Genomic DNA, 25,726 nt, shown 5'->3' on the forward strand with positions numbered 1-25,726 from the left:
GTGCAGCTGCAACTTTTATGAAAGATGAAAGGTGCTCGACAGTAATTCTTGAGCAATGTGGGGTTTTGGTAGCTTTGGTAGAAAACAATTGCACACAAAGGTAAGTGCTTCCGAACATAGACAGTACTCTCAATGCCAACTTCTGGATCTGCACATACGAGGGTGGCAGGTAAGCATACAAGCCTGGCACACCAACTTCATTGTATTTTGCCATCAGAATAGAATCTGACTGCAGTTCAATCAATTCCATTTGGATATTCTCAGGCGCATTCTCAGTGTTGTAAGAGTATAGTGACGTAAACAGCAAAATTCCTGTTCGTGTGAACTGAAATTGTGAAAACATTCACTGAATTCATTGCTCAGTAATACATGTTGGAAAACAAATCCTCCAAAAATCAAATTTTACTTTGCTAAGTTTACTTCAAAGTTAATATTGCAAAATAACCCGATATGCAAAAAGCCCCCTGACCTACACAAATTATACAAACTCAAAATCACAAAAATTTGTTAATAAACAACTCACCAACTTCTCGCGTCCACTTTAGATCTTCAGCTGTAGTCTGTACTGTTTGTTACAATACTAGCACAAAATTACATAAAACTAGAGCAAAAAAAGGTGAAAATATGTGAGCTATTACTACTCGTGATGGTCAGTTCTGCCCAGTGGCCAGTTTCAGCAGCCCAGCCAATAGTGTAGCCCAGTGGTCCGCAACCTTTTTGACACCAAGGACCGCTTTACTAGATGCAAATTTTTCCAGGGACAGGTGGGTTGTTGGAGGTTGGAGTTTGTGTGGTGATTATGGGAGGGGCAGTTTTATACACAATTTACATTACATTTCTATTATTATTAAGTTATAGTAATAGAAATTATACAGCTTACCATAATGCAGAATCATTGAGAGCCCTGAACTTGTTTTCCTGCAACCAGAAGATCCAATCTGGGGAGGATGGAAGACAGTGACACGCAAAGTGTGTTGCTTATGTCCAGTCTACTCCGTAATCTCGTTTTGGTTGCTGTCACTGTAGAAAACGTGCATCACAAAGATAGGATGTTGGAAGTGGAAGCAGCTTAAATGGCTTCTTTCACGTTAGTTAAATCTCCTATCTACAAGTTATGCTGACGAGAATTTTTCTCAGCATTTCCTTGCGATACTACAATTTCAGGGTGCGAATCATGCCCAAATCCAATGGCTGAAGCACTGCCGTGCAATTGGGTGGGAGGAATTCAACATGAACATTATCTAAATGCGGAAGCATGTTGTGGTCAGCACAGTTATCCTTTTCTTCTTCTTCATATTGTGAGGTTTCTGAACTCTTTTGGGATCTGGGATCTGGGATCACCCCCACCCAACGGGAATGACACGCTGAAGTGCCCCCGAAGCGCTATTGCCACGTGTGAAATTGTCCCAAGAGAGTTTAAAAACCATATTTTCTTGAATGAGTGCCGCATTAATAGGAATGTTTCTTGAACAAGCATCACTACAACCACATCAAAACGGCTTTTTCGACGTCTTCAAATGCAGCAGTTCGCATACGTTTGCAACCCGAGATTTTTCTTATTTTTTGCATATGGCAAGTATGCCGTTTCTATAGAAGGGTGACAATGAGTAAAATTCCAGTGGATGTTTTTCAGATGTTGACGAGCAATAAGGAAAAGGTATCACTTAAAACCACACAAAACAAAAACAGCAAAAAAAAGGTTTGTTTGGGGATCGTTGTGCAAATGTCCACAACTGAGCTGTGACCACTGAACTAACTACTCTGTGGATGATTCATTCAAGCATTTCACAGTCACTTCGTTGTAATGAAAGTATCTGCTGCTGAATGTACTTCATAGTAACGAGATTTCTGTGGACTCGTGTCATATGGGGAAACTGTCGGAAACATATAAATACTTTGTTGTAATACTCTCTCACCTCGGTCTCGCTCCTCTCTCTGCGCCGCTGCAAAGCCCCGCCCGCCTAGCGTTCCGAAAAGTGTCCTCAGTGAAGGGGGCAGCCTTTTTGCTGTAGCCCTTCACTGAGTGAGTCTCCATTGCTGGCATTTCTCTCATGGCTCGGTAGTGGGCCGAGACCGCAGCCTAGCACTTCAGTTGCAACTTCGCAGCTGCAACTATACTAGCAAATGATGTTTCCGGGAAAGCGTGCTTTTGTCAGAAGTCAGAAGTAAGAAAAGTCAATAAGTAACGCCTGAAGACGAAGAATGATTCAATCATAAATGATAGTAATCATTTTGTAGAAGTTCAGTGCTAACTAGGACCGGGGGCCGCTTGTTTGACATGCCTGTTTTAGAAGGTTGTTCAAATATATTAAAGTCTCTGATGTTAAATGGTAGTACTCATATTGTCATTTCTCTGGCCTGTTTGGAGCCTGGTCATCCTTTCTTTAGAGTAGTATTTGGCAAAGATGTTATGATTCTGTGTTTATTGGTCATTCAGGAAGAGGCACCACACTTGCAACATTTTGTTAGTTTTCTATGCTTCTTAAATAATCTGTCAGGCATTGACTGGCAGGACATTTTAAACTTTTCATCCTCTGATTAGATTCTCTGCTCCTTAATTATTGCAGCCACAAATAATTAATTCTTCACATTAAAATTGCAGGTAATTTTCAGAACGTTGGTTGCCCCAATAAGTTGGATTTTGCCAAATCTTTGTTTCTGGAACATACAAAGCCTGTTCTATTTCTAGAAAGGAGGATTAGTGAATTACCCACATCATGGGCCTAATGGTTTATGTAATTCTGGCTTTATCTGTTCTGGTAACACCAGTTTGGCTATATATATATATATATATATATATATATATATATATATATATATATATATATATATATATATATATATATATATATATATATATATATATATATATATATATATATATATATATATATATATTCGATTTAAGCACGTCAGGTGATGTGTATTTGTGTAATGAGGGAGGGTGTGGCCTAAGGAGATCAACACCCTATATCAAGGTGTGCAGAATATTTGGCAGCTAGTTTTCCTCAGGCAAAATGGGCCAAAAAAGAGATTTAACTGACTCTGAAAAGTCAAAAATTGTAAAAAGTCTTTCAGAGGGATGCAGCACTTTTGGAATTGCTAAGATATTGGTGTGTGATCACAGAACCATCAAACATTTTGTTGCAAATAGTCAACAGGGTCGCAAGAAACGTGTTGAGAACAAAAGACGCAAATTAGCTGCCAAAGATTTGAGAAGAATCAAACGTGAAGCTACCAGGAACCCATTATCCTCCAGTACTTTCATATTCCAGAGCTGCAACCTACCTGGAGTGCCCAGAAGTACAAGGTGTTCAGTGCTCAAAGACATGGCCAAGGTAAGGAGGGCTGAAACCCAACCACCACTGAACAATAAACATAAGTTGAAACGTCAAAACTGGGCCAAGAAATATCTGAAGACAGATTTTTTTCAAAGGTTTTATGGACCGATGAGATGAGAGTGACTCTTGATGGACCAGATGGATGGACCTGTGGATCAGTAATGGCACAGAGCTCCACTCCAACGTGGAGGTGGGGTACTGGTATGAGCTGGTATTTTTAAAGATGAGCTAGTTGGACCTTTTGCATTAAAGATGAACTCAAAATCAACTCCCAAACCTACTGCCAGTTTTTCGAAGACACTTTCTTCAAACAGTGATACAGGAAAAAGACCATGATTTTTATGCAGGCCAATGCTCCATCACTTGCATCGAAGTTCTCACTGCGTGGCCAGCCAGTAAAGGCCTTAAAGATGAAGGAATAATGACATGGCCCCTTCCTCATCTGACCTAAACCCTATCGAGAACTTGTGGGCACTTCTTAAACGCTAGATTTACGGGGGAGAAAAACAATACACCTCTCTGAAGAGTGTCTGGGAGGCTGTAGTCACTGCTCCACAAAAAGCTGATCGTCAACAGATCAAGAAACTGACAGACTCCATGAATGGAAAGGCTTATGACTGTTATTGGAAAGAAGGGTGGCTATATTGGTCATTGATTGATTGATTTATTTTTTGAAATGTCAGAGATGTTTATTTGTAAATTTTGAGGTGTTTGTTTATTATTCTCACTATAACAGATGAAAATAAACAAGTGAGATGGGAAAATTTTCATTTTTCCTTTAGTTGCATAATAAATCTGCACACTAATAGTTGCCTAATAATTGTGCACATATGTATTCCCCTGATGATGTTCACACTCACATTTCCGTTGTGAAACATTCAGGTTTCAGGTTTATTAACATTTTGGATTGACTGATAGCACTGTGTTTGTTCCATATTAAAATGAATCCTCAAAAATGCAACTTGCCTAATAATTGTGCACACAGTGTATATATATATATATATATATATATATATATATATATATATATATATATATATATATATATATATATATATATATATATATATACATATACATATATACAGTGGTACCTCGGTATACGTCTGCTTTGGAATAAGTCCAACTTGGTATACGTCCTGTTTGGACACACAAAATTTTGCTTGGTATACGACCTTTGTTTGCAATACGACTCGCGTGCTAACCTTGTTTACCTCTCTCGAGACAAAGCCACGACTGCCCACGAGCGTTAGTGCGCCAGTTGCTAGCATTCAGTGAATAACTCTCTGTGAACTTTCACGTGTGTGATATAGCGGGTCCACAGCTCCTGTCAAAGTCCAGCTTTAAAATAAATAATCACCGCGCTCGCTGCTTGGTGGGGGGGCGTGGTGGTTATTGGGCTGAAGGATGTCAGGGTGATTAGCGATGTGGGCGTTTCTCACCAAAGTGCACTTGTGAGGGACCGTCCGCATTCATGATTCTTCCTGGGGCTGCTTATCTTGATAAACAGAAGCGTGAGCCAGCTAGAAGGGGAGTAAAAAGAAAAAAAAAAGACGGGAGGTTGAGTGAGTGAGAGAGAGAGGGCTGCTTATCTTGATAAACAGAAACGCGAAGTTGGCTTGAAGGGGAGTAAAAGAAAGAACGGACGCGAGAGATAGCGAGCGAGAGCGCGCATGGATGAAGTGGCTGAAGCAGGCTGTGCGCAGGTCAGCTGCAAGTAGGGCAACTCCCCAGTTAGGAAGCAGGCACCGGGCTTCTTGTTTTTTTATTTTTTTAAAGAAAGCTTCCTGCTTTTAACGTTGTTGTTTTTAAGAAGACTTTTTTCTATTGTTTTTAACCTCCACGTTTCACTTCTGATTTTATGGATTATTTATTGGAACTTTGGAGACTGCACTTTAATTTGAACACCTTGTTTTGTTAATTGTTTTAATAAAAACACTTTGCACTTTTTCACCATCCCTTTGCTTTGTTGTTACCAATGAGGTTAGCAGCGAGGCACATTACCGACGGCGTAGGATTCAAGGGCTCCCCGGCAGCAGATGGGAGCATACAGCTAACCTGCATCGTCACAACGTGATTTTGTGTTTTTTTCATGTAAATTTGAATTGATTGTTGAAAAGTATGAAGGTGGCATGCGTATCCGGGACATGGCTGTTGCATACCGTTTGCCGAGAACGAAGGGAACTACAATTGTGAAAAACAAAGATGTTATTAAAAAGTAAAGTGAGGTAAAATTTTCATTTATTTCATCTACATGTAATTGCTTTTGTATTTATGTATTTTAGTATTAAGCAGTGTTTAAATTATTTTATACAACCCCATCAATGTATAATATGCCAATAGCAATAGGATTTTTTTTTCACGGGAAGGGATTAATCATTTTCCCATTATTTCTTATGGGAAAAATTTGTTTGGTATACGTCCTGTTTGGTATAAGTCAAAGGGTCTGGAACGGATTAAGGACATATACCGAGGTTCCACTGTATATATATATATATACAGTGGTGTGAAAAACTATTTGCCCCCTTCCTGATTTCTTATTCTTTTGCATGTTTGTCACACAAAATGTTTCTGATCATCAAACACATTTAACCATTAGTCAAGTATAACACAAGTAAACACAAAATGCAGTTTTTAAATGATGGTTTTTATTATTTAGGGAGAAAAAATCCAAACCTACATGGCCCTGTGTGAAAAAATAATTGCCCCCTGAACCTAATAACTGGTTGGGCCACCCTTAGCAGCAATAACTGCAATCAAGCGTTTGCGATAACTTGCAATGAGTCTTTTACAGTGCTCTGGAGGAATTTTGGCCCACTCATCTTTGCAGAATTGTTGTAATTCAGCTTTATTTGAGGGTTTTCTAGCATGAACCGCCTTTTTAAGGTCATGCAATAGCATCTCAATTGGATTCAGGTCAGGACTTTGACTAGGCCACTCCAAAGTCTTCATTTTGTTTTTCTTCAGCCATTCAGAGGTGGATTTGCTGGTGTGTTTTGGGTCATTGTCCTGTTGCAGCACCCAAGATCGCTTCAGCTTGAGTTGATGAACAGATGGCCGGACATTCTCATTCAGGATTTTTTGGTAGACAGTAGAATTCATGGTTCCATCTATCACAGCAAGCCTTCCAGGTCCTGAAGCAGCAAAACAACCCCAGACCATCACACTACCACCACCATATTTTACTGTTGGTATGGTGTTCTTTTCTGAAATGCTGTGTTCCTTTTACGCCAGATGTAACGGGACATTTGCCTTCCAAAAAGTTCAACTTTTGCCTCCTCAGTCCACAAGGTATTTTCCCAAAAGTCTTGGCAATCATTGAAATGTTTCTTAGCAAAATTGAGACAAGCCCTAATGTTCTTTTTGCTTAACAGTGGTTTGCGTCTTGGAAATCTGCCATGCAGGCCGTTTTTGCCCAGTCTCTTTCTTATGGTGGAGTCGTGAACACTGACCTTAATTGAGGCAAGTGAGGCCTGCAGTTCTTTAGACGTTGTCCTGGGGTCTTTGTGACCTCTCGGATGAGTCGCCTCTGCGCTTTGGGGTAATTTTGGTCGGCCGCCACTCCTGGGAAGGTTCACCACTGTTCCATGTTTTTGCCATTTGTGGATAATGGCTCTCACTGTGGTTCGCTGGAGTCCCAAAGCTTTAGAAATGGCTTTATAACCTTTACCAGACTGATAGATCTCAATTACTTCTGTTCTCATTTATTCCTGAATTTCTTTGGATCTTGGCATGATGTCTAGCTTTTGAGGTGCTTTTGGTCTACTTCTCTGTGTCAGGCAGCTCCTATTTAATTGATTTCTTGATTGAAATAGGTGTGGCAGTAATCAGGCCTGGGGGTGGCTACAGAAATTGAACTCAGGTGTGATACACCACAGTTAGGTTATTTTTTTAACGTGGGGACAATTACTTTTTCACACAGGGCCATGTAGGTTTGGATTTTTTCTCCTAAATAATAAAACCATCATTTAAAAACTGCATTTTGTGTTTACTTGTGTTATATTTGACTAATGGTTAAATGTGTTTGATGATCAGAAACATTTTGTGTGACAAACATGCAAAAGAATAAGAAATCAGGAAGGGGGCAAATAGTTTTTCACACCACTGTATGTATGCATATATATATATATATGTATGTATGTATATATGTGTATATATATATATATATATATATATATATATATATATATATATACATCTCTATCCATCCATCCATCCATTATCCAACCCGCTGCACCAGTCCCAGCCAACACAGTGCACAAGGCAGGAAACAAAGCCCGGGCAGGGCGCGAACACACACACCAAGCACACACTAGGGACAATTTAGAAATGGCAATGCACCTAACCTGCATGTCTTTGGACTGTCAGAGGAAACCCATGCAAACATGGGGAGAACATACAAACTGCATGCAGGGAGAACCCAGGAAGTGAACCCAGGTCTCTTTACTGCGAGGCAGCAACGCTACCACTGCGCCACTGTGCCGCCCTATATATATCTATACTAATAAAAGGCAAAGCCCTCACTCACTCACTCATCACTAATTCTCCAACTTCCCGTGTAGGTAGAAGGCTGAAATTTGGCAGGCTCATTCCTTACAGCTTACTTACAAAAGTTGGGCAGGTTTCATTTCAAAATTCTACGCGTAACGGTCATAACTGGAACCTACTTTCGTCCATTTACTGTAATAGACTGCAGCTCGGTGGCTGTGTGAGGCGGAGTTGCGTCTTGCATCGTCACGCCTCCCACATAATTGAGTGCCTGCCCATATAAGGTAAATATTCGCGGGTGAAGGACTGTGCTTAGCATATTCATAAGTGCAGCTACTGCGGAAACCCTCCCTCAGTGAAAGTGCAAGAGAAACTTTTAAGTGCCGAGTCTGAGCTAAAATTAAATAAAGCCGTGGACATTGCAAGATGGCACAAGATATTCGCGAGATACAACTTTAATGAGAAGACGCAGGGTATAAAGCCTCGATACTAAAGACCTGGCGAAGTCATGCCTTCTCTACTGGCCTAAAAAAATATCTGAATCACAACCTGATGTTAATTATATTTTGTCCATGAATATTTATTAAATAATTCCAAATAGTCTGTCCGCTTCCTTTCATAGCTTTTCCGATGGTTTTGCTGCTTCCAGGCATGTATTTTCGTATTAAAGCATTTAACCAAGCACATTTCAGCCATCATTTGTTGCCATGCAGAGAGGCCTTCACAATCCGTTGTGCAGGCACTCTAACACAGCATAAATGTCTGTTAATCTGTTGCTTCAACCAATCAGATTTTAAGTTGGTGTCAGTTGGGCCCTTTAGCAGGCGTACAGCAACGTCACCGTATTCAGACACATTGATTGGATATAAACTGATATGAGGAACTCTACGAGGCCACTGAACGCACCGCACCGCAAGCGTTCCGAGCATAAGATCCTCGTGCGCAGTACTCCATGGCACGATTTTGGACAATATTATTTGCCAGACACAGACCAGATTTCAAGACCACGAAAACCTGATGTTTGTCACGCTCCTTGAGCCCCAGAAGTTTTGGGAATACAAGAAAAATTTCCCACATGTAGCCTTCTCCAGTTTAACACAAGAGCCACAGAGCGGTTTTTGATCTGTCTTGGCTAAAAACAGAACTGACTGTAATGTATGCCATGGATGATTTTGCAGGAAAATCTCCCACTGATCTTCTTGACTTCCTTCATTAGAAAAATCTGAATGAGGGCATGGGGCAGCTGTTCACATTGGTATATTTAGCGGTGACCATTCCCGTGTACACTCCTTCTGTCGAGCGGACATTTTCAGCCCTAAAGCAAATTAAAACTTATGCCAGAAATACGACAGGGCAGGTTCGACTTTCAGCATTAGTTTTGATGGCGATAGAAAGGGACTTTTTGATGGAACTAAAGCGCACGGATAATCCGTACGACAGAGTAATTGAACTGTTTTTGAGGAAAGAGAGGAGGATGGATTTTGTTTACAAATAATCTGAATTTTTGGTGAGTAAAATGTTGCAATTTTCCTAAATAATATTGCAAGTTTATGAGTTATTATTGATGTTTTTTATGTGTGTCATGACTGTGGCTGCAGTAGAAAGGAACTTGTTCACCCCCTGGTTTGTCTATTCAGTAAAGGCATTTATTGTGGCTACAGGAGTTATCTATCTGCGATGCAGCGGCTCTTTATACTGTATTTCTGCATATTAAGATGGTTTTTATAACCATAAATTAGTTTTTGAGGGGCGAGTTGATTCAGACGGAGCACTACTGAAGCCCTAGGTGTGAGATGCACAGTCCGCCACTGGACCAGATGATACGTGAATTTGATGAACATTACAACCTGAAAATCAACAAAACTGTACAGAGTTTCAGATTATACTATATATTTTTATATATTTATAAACTGCTCAAAAAAATTAAAGGAACACTTTGAAAACACACCACATCTCGATGGGAAAAAACATCATGCTGGATATCTATGCTGATATGCACTGGGTAATCTGTTAGGAACAAAAGGATGCCACATTGTTTGATGGAAATGAAATTTATCAACCTACAGAGGGCTGAATTCAAAGAAACCCTGAAAAGTAACATGAAAAAATGATGTGGCAGGCTAGTCCATTTTGCCAAAATTTCATTACAGCAACTCCAAATTGTACTCAGTAGTTTGTATGGCCCCCACGTGCTTATATGCATGCCTGACAACATCGGGGCATGCTCCTAATGAGATGACGGATGATGTCCTGGGGGATCTCCTCCCACATCTGGACCAAGGCATCACTGAGCTCCTGGACAGTCTGAGATGCAACCTGGTGGCGTCGGATGGAACGAAACATAATGTCCCAGAGGTGTTTAGGCCAGGCAAATGTTGGGGCCAGTCAATGGTATCAATTCTTTCATCCTCCAGGAACTGCCTGAATACTCTCGCCACATGAGGTCGGGCATTGTCATGTACCAGGAGGAACCCAGGACCCACTGCACCGGCATAGGGTCTGACAGTGGGTCCAAGGATTTCATCCTGATATGTAATGGCAGTCCAGCTGCCATAGCCTTGCTTGTAGAGGTTTATGCGTCCCTCCATGAATATGCCTTCCCAGACCATCACTGACCCACCACCAAACCGGTCATGCTGAACAATGTTACAGGCAGCATATCGTTCTGCACGGCTAATCAAGACCCTTTGTCTGTCACATGTGCTCAGGGTGAACCTACTCTCACCTGTGAAAAGCACAGGGCACCAGTGGTGGACCTGCCAATTCTGGAATTCTATGGCTAATGCCAATCAAGCTCCACGGTCCCAGGCAGTGAGTACAGGGACCACTAGAGGACATGAAGTCTTTCTGATTGTTTGGTCAGAGACATTCACACCAGTGGCCTCCTGTAGGTCATTTTATACAGCTCTGGCAGTGCTCATCCTTTTCCTCCTTGCCCAAAGGAACAGATACCAGAACAGGGGGTGGGTTAAGGACCTTTTACAGCCGTGCCCAGCTCTCCTAGACCAACTGCCTGTCTCCTTGAATCTCCTCGATGCTGTTGAGCTGGGAGACACAGCAAACCTTCTGGCAATGGCACGTATTGATGTGCCATTCCAGAGAAGTTGGACTACCTGTGCAACCTCTGTAGGGTCCAAGTATCGCCTTGTGCTACCAGTAGTGACGCTGACCGTAGCCAAATGCAAAACTAGTGAAAAAACAGAAAAGATGAGAAGAGAAAAATGTCAGTGACCTCCATTCCTGTTTTGGGGGTCATCTCATTGTTGCCCCTCTAGTGCACCTGTTGTTAATTTCATTAAAACCAAAGCAGCTGAAACTGATTAACAACCCCCTCTGCTATTTAACTGACAAGATCAATAGCCAAAAAGTTTAATTGACTTGATGCTATGCTACGATTAAAAAGGGTTCCTTTAATTTTTTTCAGCAGTATATACAGTATATATATGTATATGTATATATCTATAATATACTGTATATATATGTATGTAGATATATATATGTATATATATATATATAATATACTGATATATATATATATGTATGTAGATATATATATATGTATATATATATATATAAATATGAAGATATATATGTAGGTGTGTGTGTGTGTGTGTGTGTGTGTGTGTGTGTATGTATGTATGTATGTATATATATATATATATATATACACTTACACATACAGTGGGTACGGAAAGTATTCAGACCCCCTTCAATTTTTCACTCTTTGTTATATTCCACACACAGTGGAACCTCGGTTCATGACCATAATTTGTTCCAAGTCATTTTTCCCATAGGATTGTATGTAAATACAATTAATCCGTTCCTGACCGTACAAACTGTATGTAAATATATATTTTTTTAAAGATTTTTAAGCACAAGTATAGTTAATTATACCATAGAAAGCACAGCATAATCTATACTAATAAAAGGCAAAGCTCTCACTGACTGACTCACTCATCACTAATTCTCCAACTTCACGTGTAGGTAGAAGGCTGAAATTTGGAAGGCTCATTTCTTACAGCTTACTTACAAAAGTTGGACAGGTTTCATTTCGAAATCCTACGCGTAATGGTCATAACTGGAACCTATTTTTCTCCATATACTATAATGAATGTTAGCTCGACGGCTGTGGGTGGCGGAGCTGCGTGTGACATAATCATGCCTCCCACGTAATCACGTGAACTGACTGTGACTGCAGTACGTAGAAAAGGAGGAAGAGCTCCCAAAAAGTTCTGAAGAAAAACGCCGAATACTTTATTCGCGAGATACAAGTTTAATGAGAAGACACAAGGTATAAACGAGACTTTGGATCACTTTGTAACGGAGTTCAAATTGCTGTTGCGAAAAAACTTTTAAGTGCCGGGTCTTAGCTAACATTAAATAAAGCCATGGACATCGCAACATCACACGAGAGAGCAGCTCACGTGAACTGACTGAACGCAGTACGAGTGATCACTTCCATGCATCAAACCTGTTCAAAAAACGCATTACACAATTGACAAGGTGATGGCTTTATATGTCGTTCATTTATAAAACAGCGGAGAAGCTGTGTAAAGGCTGTTTCACAAAAAACCAGCGGAGCGTCTTATATGAGCAGGCAGTCAGCTAAAGAAGGGAATCAATAAATATCTATATTATCTTAAGAAACAAGCAAAAAATAACGTACAAGCCGCGGATTAAATAAAGGAAATGGGTACCTGGACAGTAAAATAAGTCTTGAATAGCTACGCAATAACTATAAGAATCGTAATAAACGAACAATAAAACAGTACAGAACCGCGAAGCAAGGAGAAACGATGGTCTTATATGGCGTTCGTTTATAAAGCAGCGGAGAAGCTGTGTTAAGGCAGCTACACAAAAAAACAGCAAAGCACCACACTCTGAATGAATTCCTGGCATCACCGTTATACCCTCTGATCTCCCATTTCAATTGAAATGCATCAAATTTCCAGTAAGGCTCTGCTTCGCGATGACAATTAATAAGTCTCAGGGACATACCCTACAAAAAGTTGCCATTGATTTGAGGCAACATTGCTTTCCTCCTGGATAAAACTATACGTTGCATTCTCAAAAGTTATATATATATATATATATATATATATATATATATATATATATATATATATATATATATATATAGACATAGACATAGACATAGACATAGACATATATACAGTGGAGGAAATAATTATTTGACCCCTCACTGATTTTGTAAGTTTGTCCAATGACAAAGAAATGAAAAGTCTCAGAACAGTATCATTTCAATGGTAGGTTTATTTCAACAGTGGCAGATTGCACATCAAAAGGAAAATCGAAAAATAACTTTAAATAAAAGATAGAAATTGATTTGCATTTCATTGAGGGAAATAAGTTTTTGAACCCTCTAACAAAAAGACTTAATACTTAGTGGAAAACCCTTGTTTGCAAGCACAGAGGTCAAACGTTTCTTGTAATTGATGACCAAGTTTGCGCACATTTTAGGAGGAATGTTGGTCCACTCCTCTTTGCAGATCATCTCTAAATCCCTAAGGTTTCGAGGCTGTCTCTGTGCTACTCTGAGCTTGAGCTCCCTCCATAGGTTTTCTATTGGATTAAGGTCCGAGACTGACTAGGCCACTCCATGACCTTAATGTGCTTCTTCTTGAGCCACTCCTTTGTTGCCTTTGCTGTATGTTTTGGGTCATTGTCGTGCTGGAACACCCATCCACGACCCATTTTCAGTTTCCTGGCAGAGGGAAGGAGATTGTCGCTCAGGATTTCACGATACATGGCTCCGTCCATTTTCCGTTAATGCGATTAAGTTGTCCTGTGCCCTTAGCAGAAAAACACCCCCAAAGCAAAATGTTTCCACCCCCATGCTTGACGGTGGGGACGGTGTTTTGGGGGTCATAGGCAGCATTTTTCTTCCTCCAAACACAGCGAGTTGAGTTAATGCCAAAGAGCTCTATTTTGGTCTCATCAGACCACAGCACCTTCTCCCAGTCACTCTCTGAATCATTCAGGTGTTCATTGGCAAACTTCAGACGGGCCTGCACATGTGCCTTCTTGAGCAGGGGACCTTGAGCCCTGCAGGATTTTAATCCATTGCGGTGTAATGTGTTTCCAATGGTTTTCTTGGTGACTGTGGTCCCTGCTAATTTGAGGTCATTAACTAACTCCTCCCGTGTAGTTCTAGGATTCTTTTTCACCTTTCTCAGAACCATTGACACCCCACGAGGTGAGATCTTGCGTGGAGCCCCAGAGCGAGGTCGATTGATGGTCATTTTGTGCTCCTTCCATTTTCAACAATCGCACCAACAGTTGTCACCTTCTCTCCCAGCTTCTTGCTAATGGTTTTGTAGCCCATTCCAGCCTTGTGCAGGTCTACAATTTTGTCTCTGACATCCTTGGACAGCTCTTTGGTCTTTCCCATGTTGTAGAGTGTGGAGTCTGCTTGATTGATTGATTCTGTGGACAGGTGTCTTTTATACAGGTGACTAGTTAAGACAGGTGTCCTTAATGAGGGTGACTAATTGAGTAGAAGTGTCTAACCACTCTGTGGGAGCCAGAACTCTTAATGGTTGGTAGGGGTTCAAAAACTTATTTCCCTCAATGAAATGCAAATCAATTTCTATCTTTTATTTAAAGTTATTTTTTCGATTTTCCTTTTGATGTGCAATCTGCCACTGTTGAAATAAACCTACCATTGAAATGATACTGTTCTGAGACTTTTCATTTCTTTGTCATTGGACAAACTTACAAAATCAGTGAGGGGTCAAATAATTATTTCCTCCACTGTATATACTAGCAAAATACCCGCGCTTCGCAGCGGCAAACTACTGCCTTAAAATTTTTATTAAGAAGAAAATGAAACCTTTTTCAACTAAGGGAAAATATACCAATAATTATTTGTTAAGGATCTCTTTGTATACCACATTGTGAGTTCGGCCCTCCGGTTGTAATATGACCAAGCTGTGCGCTGAGCTTACTCTTGAGCATGCAACGTACAGTTGGCTATGTGAACAGTAATCTTGTTTCAAATCTCACAGCTTAGATTGCTGCTGTCATAATCGGTTTGAGTTTCATGGTTTGTTTCAATTACGACAGTATTTGTAGGACATGTGTTGAAGAGACATTCAGCATCTGTCAAGCGTTGTAAGTATACAACCGGTTTCATCGATAACTTCACATCCAGCTTTTGAGAGTTTAAACATTCATAAACATCAAAGTTTCCACTACTGAAATCGTCACCTGTCAATCTAAGATGTTTAAGAGGCATTGGCGGTTGTCGAAAGGTGTAAAATATTTGGCGATTTCGGTACACTTGAAAGCGACAACCGAACAATTCAGTGGCAGCCATCAACTCACATGCAGATGCATAGGTGAAGGGCTTAAGCATTCCGCTCTTATAGTGCTCCTGTGTAGTATATTTATCTCCTGTACCGTCGTCAGTCCACACCTTGAACCTGTCCCAGTCATTCAATACATAAGACACAATGTTCCTCCGGATATCAAGAGTGAGCCTGATATGGCCGTGCAATATGTAACAAAGAGAATGGAAAAGGTAGGTGCCATCTCTGGGCATGGAAACCACTCGGTAAGTGACAGTTCTTTGATCGATGGTGATCACCTCGATAGACATGTTAATGGGGCTACGGTTGGAATGATAAAGGAAATGGGTACCTAAACAATGTAAAGTAAGTCTAAAATACCTAAACAATAACTATAATCGTAATAAATGAACAATAAAACAGCGGAGAAGCCTTGGATTAAATAAAAAGGCTGCAGTTATCAGCAGGGAGACGTGAATCCCGTGGCCGAAGCAAGGAAGGGAATGTAGACTGGAGCGACGGATGGCCTTATATAGGCAGGCAGCCAGCCAGCTAACAGCGTGGGAGGCGTTGGGATAGGGGACCCAACGCCGCCTCACACGGTGACTGAGCTGCAAGCTATGGACGTATATATGTACGTAAGTAGGGTTCAGTTAGCGTTGGGAACCCGCATATCAAATTTCTTGAAGATGGGCCCAGAAGTAACAAAGACCGTTGAAAAGTTCAATATGGCAGCTGACAGTGGAGTCATACCACCGAAGTAAGTACGTACATTGGTTTTGGTTAGCGCAGGGAAACCGTCTACCAAATTTCGTGAAGATGGGGCCATAAATAAGAAAGTTCAACATGGCGGACGTTGTTGTCCGTTATGACCCTTACGCATAGAATTTCGAAATGAAACCTGCTTAAATTTTGTAAGTAAGCTGTAAGGAATGAGCCTGCCAAATTTCAGCCTCCTACACAGGAAGTTGGAGAATTAGTGACGTTGGAAAGTTCAATATGGCGGCCAACAGTATAGATATACACATACATATATACTGTTAAAAAAAATTAAAAGAACACTTTTTAATCAGAGTATACAATCAAGTCAATGAAACTTATGGGATATTAATCTGGTCAGTTAAGTAGCAGAGGGGGTTGTTAATCAGTTTCAGCTGCTGTGGTGTTAATGAAATTAACAACAGATGCACTAGAGGGGCAACAATGAGATGACCCCCAAAACAGGAATGGTTTAACAGGTGGAGGCCACTGACATTTTTCCCTCCTCATCTTTTCTGACTGTTTCTTCACTAGTTTTGCATTTGGCTACAGTCAGTGTCACTACTGGTACCATGCAGCGATACCTGGACCCTACAGAGGTTGCACAGGTAGTCCAACTTCTCCAGGATGGCACATCAATACGTGTCATTGCCAGAAGGTTTGCTGTGTCTCCCAGCACTGTCTCAAGGGCATGGAGGAGATTCCAGGAGACAAGCAGTTACTCTAGGAGAGCTGGACAGGACCATAGAAGGTCCTTAACCCATCAGCAGGACTGGTATCTGCTCCTTTGGACAAGGAGGAACAGGATGAGCATTTCCAGAGCTCTACAAAATGACCTCCAGCAGGCCACTGGTGTGAATGTCTCTGACTAAACAATCAGAAACAGACTTCTTGAGGGTGGTCTGAGGGCCCAACGTCCTCTAGTGGGCCCTGTGCTCACAACCCAGCGCAGTGGAGCTCAATCGGCATTTACCATAGAATACCAGAATTGTCAGGTCCACCAATGGCACCCTGTGTTTTTCACAGATGAGAGCAGGTTCACCCTGAGCACATGTGACAGACGTTGAAGGGTCTGCAGAAGCCATGGAGAATGTTATGCTGTCTGTAACATCATTCAGCAAGACCAGTTTGGTGGTGGGTCAGTGATGATCTTGGAGGCATATCCATGGAGGGACGCACAGACTTCTACAAGCTAGACAAAGACACCTTGACTGCCATTAGGTATCAGGATGAAATCCTTGGACCCATTGTCAGACCCTACGCTGGTGCAGTAGGTCCTGGTTTCCTCCTAATGCACGACAATGCCCGGCCTCATGTGGCAAGAGTATGCAGGCAGTACCTGGAGGATGAAGGAATTGAAACAATTGAATGGCCTTCACGATCCCCTGACTTAAACCCAATAGAACATCTGTGGGACATTATGTTTCGGTCCATTAGGTGCCGCCAGGTTGCTCCTCAGACTGTACAACAGCTCAGGGATGCCCTCATACAGATCTGGGAGGAAATGCCACAAGACACCATCCGTCGTCTCATTAGGAGCATCCCCCAAGTTGTCAAGCATGCATACAAGCTCGTGGGGCCAAGATACTGAAAAGCATTTTGAGTAGCAGAAATTAAGTTTTTGAAAAAATGGACTAGCCTGCCACATCTTCATTTCACTCTGATTTTAGGGTGTCTACACAATTGAGCCCTCTGTAGGCAGAAAACTTTTATTTCCATTAAAAGACTTGGCATCCTTTTGTTCCTAAGACATTGCCCTGTCGTTATTTGTATAGATATCCAACTTCATATTGAGATCTGATGTATCTAATGTGTTTCTTTAAAGTGTTCCTTTAATTTTTGTGAGCAGTGTATATATTTATTTATTTATTTTCATGGCATTCATAGTCTGAATCACTATCTGATTGTATGGGTGGTTATCTACCAGGTAACACTTGTGGTTGGTCTGCAAGTCGGCAAATTTGAATGTTTGTTCTTTTAACGTTTACTTTATTTCTAACTTGTATCATTTTGACAGGATATATTTTTATGGAGAGCAAAATATTATAACTTATTTAGGCTGTGAGTTGATTTATTCCGGAATAATATTCTGTCGACTAAATAAAAGTCCTTCTATTTAAAAATTTAAATAGAACTTGAACAGAAACGATAGTTCATAATATCCAGGCAGACTTGCACGTAAGAGCGGGAGTCATCCGTTTTAACAAGCAGCGAATTGCACTGATACGAAATAGCCTGCCCATTTAATTATTTAGGAATGGATAAATAAATTAAGATATATGTTTATATATATATATATATATATATATATATATATATATATATATATATATATATATATATATATATATATATATATGTGTATATATATATATATATATGTATGTATATATATATATATATGTATGTATATATATATATATATATATATATATATATATATATATATATATATATATATATGTGTATATATATATATATATATATATGTATGTGTATATATATATATATATATATGTATGTGTATATATATATATATATATGTATATGTATGTATATATATATATATGTATGTGTATATATATATATATGTATGTATATATATATGTGTATATATATATATATATATATATATATATACTAAGTAAAATACCAAGCTTTCAGCGAGAAGTAGTGTGTTAAAGAAGCAATGAAAAAGAAAAGTTACGTTATTTTCAAAATGTTTCCATGATTGTCAATGTAATTGTTTTGTCACTGTTGTGAGTGATGAGTGTTGTTGTCATATATATATATATATATATATATATATATATATATATATATATATATATATATATATTTACACACACACACATATCTATACATATCTATACATATACATACATATATATATATCTACATATATACACATACATATACATACACACACACATATATAAACATATATACATATACATACATATCTAAATATATACACGCACAGCTATTTCGTATCAGTGCAATACACTGCTTGTTAAAACGGACAACTCCCGCTCTTACGTGCAAGCCTGCATGGATATTATGAACTATCAGATTTGTTCAAGTTCTATTTAAATTTTAAATAGAAGGAATTTTTATTTAGTCGACAGAAATATCTTTGGTAGAAATGGTAAAAACAGACAGGAATATTATTCCTGAATAAATCAACTCAAACCTTAAATAACTTATAATATTTTGCTCTCCATAAAAATATATCCTGTCTAAATTATACAAGTTAGAAATAAAGTAAACATTAAAAGAACAAACATTCAAATTTCTTTACTCTTATGTAATTTTAAATAAAAAATAAACTTAGATTTTAAATATCCCAAAAGATTTTGCTCTCCATAAAAATATATCCTGTCAAAATTATACAAATTCAAATATGAACATGCTGCATAACAAAACCTGGAAATATAAATAAAATGTGTTCCTTTCAGCAATAACAAATCAAATCATTCAGTTGTCTTTGCTCATATGTCATTTAAGAGCTGGACGCCTGGCATCTTTTTTTGGCAACAAATTCGTTTATGTTTGGTGTGAGGTTCTGTGTTGTGGAGATTCTCAGGATGGATTGCAGGTGCTCATCAGTGAGGCGACTCCTGTGTGCTGTTTTGTTAGTCTTTATCACTGAGAAGAGCTTCTCACTCAGATATGTGCTACCAAACATGCACAAGGTTCGAGCCGCATGTAGACGGACTTTTTTTGTTCTTCAAAGTCACCAAAGCGCCGTGCAAACTCAGTGCGCCAGTTTATCAGCAAAGTGCGATTTGGGAACACCGTAGTGACGACTTGGTTCAAGATTACTTGGCAACAGGGAAAGTAGGGCAAGTTGCACTGGTGCATTTGTGTCTCCCATAAAAGTAGCTTCACTTGAAATCACTTCACAGCTGAAGCGCTGCATTATGGGATCTGTAGTTTATTGTGGTACCAGCGCTTCATATACCCGGCCATTAATAACAATAATACAGTATATAAAATGATCTCGCGGGCCGGATATAATTACACACCGGGTCGGATGTGGCCCGTGGCCCTTGAGTTTGACAAATATGGACTAAATAGAACTTGAAAAGATATATTTTTTGAAATGTGATCGCGCAATTCAGATAGAGTTGACGCACACTACAGCCTGCATCCTCCCCTCGCTCTTACTTTTTACCGTTCATCTAATGAATACACTGAGTATGGCTTTACCAAAACAATCATTGATGGCGAATAAAGTATCCATTATTCGAATATGTAGATCGGGATATATATATACATATATATATACCCGCGTATCGCAGCGGAGAAGTAGTGTGTTAAAAAGCTAGAAAAAGAAAAGGGAACATTTTAAAAATAACGTAACATGACTGTCAATATACAGTATTTGTTTTGTGAGTGTTACTGAGTGTTGCTGTCATCAAGGATTTGATTATCATTATTTCTTTCAATCAGGCTCGTATTTGTAGGATGTGTTGTGTTCAAGTTACATTCCGTGTTTGTCAATCGTTGTAAAGATGACAGGTTTCTTTCATCGATTCGTTTCTTACTGCATGAATAAACGGCTTGTCTTTTTCTTTATCTGAGACCTGACACACTGCATGCACAGGTTTTTTTTTACACTGTCTTCCTTTAGCGGACATTGACTTTTTCCACCGTGTGCTTTGTTTCCGCAGTAGCTGGATTTATGAATATGCTTATCAGACGCCTTCATATTTTTGCTGCCTTTTCAATTGTGTAATTCGGTTTTGTTCAGCTCTTTAGAACTGTTGCCTTTTATCTGTGCACTGCGCCAGTTCACGTGAGCCGCTTCGGTGTACATGCATCGAAGGTTCCCAGCTGTGCTGGTGCCATCTCGTGCTATGTCCGTGGCTGTATTTAATGTTACCTTAGTCCTGGCACTTAAAACTTTCTCTCGCAGTTTCTCTGAGTTTGTGTCAAACACAACCCTGACCATCTCATCTTCCTCTCCATAAACACAGTCCTTCACCCGTGAATATTTAGCCGTGGCAGTTTGCTATTGGATTGCCGCTGACGGACGGCCTTATATGGGCAGGCACTAAATTACAAACGCCAGCGCACCCTGTCTATGAACTTAATTTAAAGTGTAGGTTTACATCGTGCTTTGTTTCCCAGTAGCAGAACTCATGAATATGGTTGTATATGTCACTCGCTCGCTTCTTATTGTTTCGTTGCCTTCTCAATTATATAATGCATGTTTTCTTCAGCGCTTTTTTGAGGTCTTTCTGGTTTTCTATGTACTGCGTGATTACGTGGGAGGCGTGATGATGTCACACGAAACTCCCCACCACGGCGTTGAAGCTCATCTCCATTACAGTAAATGGAGAAAAACTGCTTCCAGTTATGACCATTACGCGTAGAATTTCGATATAAAACCTGCCCAAACTTTTGTAAGGAAGCTGTAAGGAATGAACCTGCCAAATTTCAGCCTTCCACCCACACGGAAAGTTGGAGAATTAGTGATGAGTCAGTGAGTCAGTGAGTGAGTGAGTGAGTGAGGGCTTTGCCTTTTATTAGTATAGATATATATGACAAACACTCATAACAGTGACAAAACAATTACATTGAGAATCATGTTGGTTATTTTCAAAATGTTTCCTTTTCTTTTTCATTACTTCTTTAACACACTTCTTCTCCGCTGCGGAGGCGTGGGTATTTTGCTAGTATATATATATATATATATATATATATATATATATATATATATATATATATATATATATACACATACATATACAGCGGGTCCTCGGTTTACAACGTTTTGACATATAACGTTTCAAGTTTACAACACTCACTACCATAAGAATTTTAAAAAATTGAGACATGAGAAGGTAAGGATTTTTTTTACACTTTTTTTTTTTTCCTGTTACTACAGTACAGTGTGCAGTAAAGTATATATATGTCTTTTTCTTTTTTCTCAGGCTTAGATTTTGTGTTTTTGTGTTCTAGATTCTGATTTTGCAAATGTGTTAAGATAGGTACTGTAAGTGACTTAGGCTATATATATATATATATATATATATATATATATATATATATATATGTGTGTGTGTATATGTGTGTGTATATGTGTATATACGAGGTGTGGTAGAAAAGTAATGAGACTGGCAACACTGCAAGCGATCTGGCAATGCTGCGCTGTTGTCCTTGATAGAGCGATGTATCAGTACCCTCCCATAGCTCAATGCGAGTTTCAACTCCTTCCGTTAACTATGTGATTTTTGTGACTGCTATTAGCGAAGTTGTATTTTTGGAATTTGGAGCAACGTTGTGCCATTAAACGGCAAGTGTGACATTTGAAAAGTTGAAACAGGCCTATGGGTTACATTCTTTATCCCGAGCTCAAGTTTTTCGCTGGCACAAATCATTTTTGGAAGGCAGAAAACACGTTGAAGATGAACACCGTTCAGGGAGGACTTCAACCCGAAAACCAATGAAAACATCGAGCGATGTGAACACTCTTGTTAGATCAGACCGTCGTTTAACATTAAGAATGTTGAGTGAACAATTAAATTTGAACAGATTTACCATTCATCAAATTTTGACTGAACATTTGCACATGCAAAAGGTCTGTGCCAAAATGGTGCCAAAAAACTGCCCTCTCCATAACAGAATTTTTGACCTCAAAAGGCATTCCTGTGGTTCCCCAGCCCCCTTATTCACCTGACCTCAGTCTGTGTGACTTTTTCCTTTTCCTAAACTGAAAAATGTCCTCAAAGGATGTCATTTCGGGACTTTAGAAAACATCCAAAAGAGTGTAACGAACATGATGAAGACCATACCGGTTGAAGACTTCCAGCGCTGCTACCAACAGTGGGAACAACGTCTCCATCTGTGTGTAGCTGCCCAAAGGAACTACTTTGAAGGGGATAACATTGATGTTTGAAAAAAATAAAAACTTTGGTAAATAAAAAATCAGTCTCATTACTTTTCTGCCACACCTCATACATATATATATATATATATACTGTATATATATATATATATATATATATATATATATATATATATATGAGAGAGAGAACTTTATTTGTCTCCTGAGGGAAATGTGGATTTTTTTTTTTACAGAAGCTCTTTAAATAAATAGGTAGATGAATAAACATGCACACATACTTTGGAGTCAACCACACCAGAATGACTATAAAGCGAGAAAATTAATAGAAAGAAAAGTTCTGACTTTTTGTGAATTTCACACTAGTCTTTTCTCTCTGAAATTGGCCCAAGATCACTTAATGTGATATAGCCTCCCTCTGAATACAAATTACAGGCAATCCATCCTTATAGTTGTCAGTCTCCTCTTTAAAAAAAATGCATGGAACCCAGTTAAATATGGATGTAGATGAGTGTGCTAAATGTGTATTAAATCAACCCATTTTACACAGCCTTCTCCTGAACTACTTATTTACTTTTCATTTAACCTACTCTAGTTGCTCATCTGAGTAAAGTCCATGTTCCATCCTGCCTGTAAGCCCATCTTGTCACTAGGTCATCAGCTACCATAAGTAGCATCACCAAATGGCATATCCTGCAGGAATTGTGGGTTTTTTTCCTTTGTTTCATGGTAAAAGACCAGTAGTGGTAGAAGGGAATCATTAAACCAACTTCTTTCCTACATAACTTTGAATAGTATAGTTATGCACTTTACTACTTTTTAGTAATGTAACATACTACGTTTCCTCTTAAAATGTACAGTATCTTGTACCTAGGCCAAACCACCCTTTTTTTTTCTACTGCGTTTTCATGCTAAATAATGGTAGTTAAAGTAGGGCGGCAATGGATGATCAATGTAATTAGTCATAATAGCAGGAAAAAATGATGATGCAGGCAATGTGACCATGAGAAAGTCAGTTTATCTGCCTGTGCCCCAATTGGAAAAATGAAAGAAACATAACCAGTTGTATCTTAAATTTTATACATTGCCTTGGATAATCTTACAGTCTTTGCTGCTGCTTACTGGATAAAACCAAATAATACACTCTATGCAGTTTTTTTTTTTAATACATGAAAGTGGTTTCAGCTCTCCACCTCTTGACACTGTTTGTTGTTACAGAAACCTGGTTTCTTAAAAAATTCCACTTACAGAGTTCTCTTTTGGCAAAATGCTCTGATGTCATAAAAAATGTGCTAAAAAAAGATTAAGCATCATCAAGAGCCGCCATGAATGTGAAAACAAGCTTGGCGGCCAAGCCTCCCAAGCAGCATGGGGAACATTATTTTTAAACATAACATTACTCATAACTTGTAAAAAAGTATGTTATATACATCGTTACATACTGTATTATGAAATGTAATGCATTACAAACAGTGTGCTACTTTTTTTCTTTTGGATGAGAAGGTGCACATTTGAATAGCTAGCATTTATTTAAAAATCCTACGCTTGTATATCCAACCATAAAACTGACCAGAGAAACAGTCAAACGTGATCATTTTCATGTGTTGTAAACGTAGTCTTTCATGTTGTATAGTAAGTAAATAACATCTATCCCTTTTTTACATCCCCGACTTGAGCCCCCAAAGATTTACATTATGAGCACCTGCCACTGCTCCTCCTAATCACACTGATTTAACATATTTATAGCAAATAGCTTGATAAAACCTAAAGTGACACTTTACTAATATGTCTGTTTTACTAGATTACTCACAGCACATTCCTTTCTGCTAGGCTGTGCGATTGAGCCTTTCAAAGGAGTGGTGTACCTGTACTTTTGCTTCTTGCCTGACACACACTGCTGCTGAGATAATAACAATGCAGGTATTTTTACTTCAATAAAAATAAGTATTTTGTTAGTTTACCCATTACTTTGAAGAAGTTAAAAGCACTTTGACTCTACAAGACCTTTACTTTTAATTTGTTACCCACAACACTGCTCCTGAGATTATTCTGCTGAGCTTTTCCCTGTACATTCAGCTCATCAATTTAAATTTAGCAATTTCTGTAATATTGAGATATTAGAAAATAATACCAAGAATCTGTGCCAGTATTAATTAATTCCAGTTTATCTTTGTTGTTACAAGCATGCCTCAGAAACTTAAGAGTGCAAGTTTTTTTAAATCAAAACATTTTCTGCTTCAGAGTGGACATATTACAAAGGTTTTAAAGTGTTTTGTTTTCATCTTTGGACCCTTGCCCCATCACCTCTATATTAAAATGCAAGGACATGCTTGGTATCTCTTAAAATGTACAAAAAATGCTTTACTTTAAAACAAAATTTTATGTGACAGATTAGTAGTTACTCTGACTGTGAAGAAATAACTTCAACCAGAAAAATACTTTCATTAGTTGTCAGTTATAATCATCAAAATTAAAAGAAATAAACATTTGAAATACATCAGTCTGTGTGTAATGAATGAATTAAATATACAAGTTTCACTTTTTGAATGGAATTACTGAAATAAATCATCTTTGTCATGATATTCTCCCTTATTTTAACTTTGGCGCTTCATCCAAAAATTATAAGTTAATTAACATTTTCATAAAATTACCACTGTTGCAGTGTTTTTGCTGTTGGAGTTGTATTTACTACTTTTTGTTTCAAATGATCACATGTCAAGTTTATTTATTTATTTTTTTTAGTTCCTGCTGTTTTCAAGTTCTTTGGCATGCTTCTCTTTCTAATCTGTATCTCACTTTTGGGTACTTGTTTTTCTATAATATCTGCCAGTATTGGCAATACAGATGAAAAAGAAGATCTGATACTGTAAATCCATTCATACATCCATCCATTTTATAAACCCATTTATCCAGAGTAGGATTACAGGAAGGCTGGAGCCTGTCCCAACACAAACATTGGACACAAAGGAGGAACA

At 38.8% G+C, this 25,726-nt stretch overlaps 1 protein-coding gene across 1 annotated transcript in view; it reads left to right on the forward strand.

Moving 5' to 3' along the window:
- dpm1 (dolichyl-phosphate mannosyltransferase subunit 1, catalytic) overlaps window positions 1-25,726 on the forward strand; it is a 107,618-nt gene that overhangs the window by 33,543 nt on the left and 48,349 nt on the right. The window lies entirely within an intron of this gene.

This window comes from Polypterus senegalus, chromosome 14, assembly GCF_016835505.1.
Source record: "Polypterus senegalus isolate Bchr_013 chromosome 14, ASM1683550v1, whole genome shotgun sequence".
Lineage (NCBI taxonomy): Eukaryota > Metazoa > Chordata > Cladistia > Polypteriformes > Polypteridae > Polypterus > Polypterus senegalus.